Genomic DNA, 2500 nt, shown 5'->3' with positions numbered 1-2500 from the left:
ATTACCGCGCGTAAAAAGCAAGATGCTGGCTGGGTAAGGCAGTTTAGTTTGACAGCTCACTGGCCGGTAATCCAAGTGCATCTAACAGACCACCCCCCACCCCCCTCCCCACTCCCTCCTGCTTCGCCCGACGAGCGTGTGGCGGAGCTCCTCCTCCCCGCCTCGCGCCCACCCGGTGCGCGTTGTCTTCTCCTCTCGGTGAAAGACGTGCCGCGCTGATAACGCGCAAAGTGGAATATGTCTGTGTGTCTGTGGGCGCACACCATCCGGTTATATGACGCTCGTGCTCGTGATTCGCCTGTTCCTATGGGGCGAGAGAATACACGCGCAAAGGCTAACTCACAATGAGGAAAATGACGTATGGATGTAAGGATTTGAGACTGCAAAAGTTACGTTAAATACACTAGAAAACATCGCATCGTGCAGAACCTTTGTATACTTCAAAAATTCATCGTCACAAAAATCTTGTGATTTATCAACTGCTCCAGGAGATATCGTGGGATTGATGTCAGATCTTTCAGTAGGCCTATAAATAGAAAATACTTTTTATATATAGGCCTAATATTCTCTTGAAAGGTAGTGTATGGCATGTATTCCTCCATCTTTTTTTACTTCAGTTAAGATTCTTGTGCATTCTTGTGAATCATCAAAATCATCCATATTCATATAAATTACTTGTATAACGTCACAACTCTTTCAACCAATAACAATGTGGAGCTGTTTCTCAGATTAAAAGGGATATCCGTAAGACTATCCTTATTTATTGTGGGCTTTTTAAAAGTCGAGGGCAAACCCCCCAAAAGCGATCAACCTATACAAACGCCTTTTCCCCTCACACATACGGTTATTTTCTATCATATTTTCTTCACTAAATAGCATCCATCTAACATATCTCGTCTGACCTGGCATTCTCATTGGTTGTGTTGCGGCCGTGCTCCCATTACAGCAACCACAACATGTGTCTCTTTTAAGACGTCTTTGCTTTTCTTATTTTTTGTAACTAAATCTTTACTAACACATTTTTTCATTAAAGTTCCTCCCGCGATGCATTCCGGGCTCATAAGTTGTTGTGCCGCAAACGCGCAGATGTGCGCACACACAAGCAAGAACACACGAACTGAAAACTGCAGACAAATGCAACCGATTATCAGTCGCTTTGGATGAAACCATCTGCTAAGTGATATTGTCTTGTAATGTAATAGACACACACACACACACACACACACACACACACACACACACACACACACACACACACACACACACACACACACACACACACACACACACACACACACACACGCTCATGAGTGTGTAATATCTAAAAAAGTAATGTGCCCCAACACTTGCTAAATTATGTTTTGTTATGTATTTTACTGTAATGTGCAAAGCTACATGATGTTGTGTATTATTATGTCATTTATTGGACAATGAGGGAACTTGGCAATCATGCAAGTAAATACTGGCGTATATGTGTTACTAAACACACACACACGCGCACACACACACACACACACACACACACACACACACACACACACACACACACACACACACACACACACACACACACACACACACACACACTCACACACGAGCTTTCATATACTATTCACCATAAACACTTTTAAATGCAACAACCCATCCATTTGGATACCCAGCTTAACCATTATCAAATACATACAATAACATACCCAAATGCCCTGTGTTTAATATGAAGCTGTTGTGCCTCCATCATTTGCATTGAGCATGCAACAAAATAACAATTAAGACTGAAGAGGAAATTTCTAGCCGATATATTGATAGCATCATGGGTGGATGCTGGTAAAGTTAAAGCATTGGTTCCGAAGCGCTCCATTGTTAGAGCCTACAGCAACGGTAGAATGGATGAATCTCCCACATGGGTTCTGTTATGTTTTCATTTTGCCTTACATTTACCACTTCTCTATTTTTCTCAAAGGAGTTGCAGCTCCCTACTGGTCCAAACAATAAATCGGATGGACTTCAGCATCCATATGTAAAGGAGCAGGCGCATTGGGTGCCTTGCCTGCAATCATCACCTCTCCAGGAATGGGCAGCCAAGGAAAGAGAAGACAACCCAAGGGCCTGTGCCGGCCAGGGAGCTTGTGTGTGTGTCTCTCTCTCTCTCTCTCTCTCTCTCTCTCTCTCTCTCTCTCTCTCTCTCTCTCTCTCTCTCTCTCTCTCTCTCTCTCTCTCTCTCTCCATCTTTTTCTCCCTCACTGTATCTCTCCATTTCCTGCCATCCGTTAGCGTCCACTCGGTATAGCTTTTAGCGCCCCCTTCACACCTGAGTGGGGGAGGGGGGGGGGGTCACCCTGATATGGGATGCTAGTGTGAAGACACCTGGCTCTGTTAAAGTAGCACCAGGTAGGGGGGCAAGGCTTTGGTCTTCTAACTAGTCATGAGTACAAGCAGTAGATGGTTCCGTGGAAAATAGGCAGCACAACGGATGGCTGGAACGAAGTGTGTCAATATGCAT

General features: G+C 44.4%; 1 protein-coding gene across 3 annotated transcripts in view; it reads right to left on the bottom strand.

Moving 5' to 3' along the window:
* The window catches only part of calcr (calcitonin receptor), a 64751-nt gene extending 64690 nt beyond the window's left edge, over positions 1–61 (bottom strand). For all 3 annotated transcript variants that reach the window (XM_056582997.1, XM_056582999.1, XM_056582998.1), the window contains exon 1: positions 1–61. This exon is cut by the window's left edge. The gene's annotated coding sequence lies outside the window, so the exon portion shown is untranslated.
* Between the last annotated feature and the right edge of the window lie 2439 nt (positions 62–2500).

This window comes from Gadus chalcogrammus, chromosome 22 (assembly GCF_026213295.1).
Source record: "Gadus chalcogrammus isolate NIFS_2021 chromosome 22, NIFS_Gcha_1.0, whole genome shotgun sequence".
NCBI classification, from domain to species: Eukaryota; Metazoa; Chordata; class Actinopteri; order Gadiformes; family Gadidae; genus Gadus; species Gadus chalcogrammus.
This window is presented reverse-complemented; position numbering and strand designations above follow the sequence as displayed.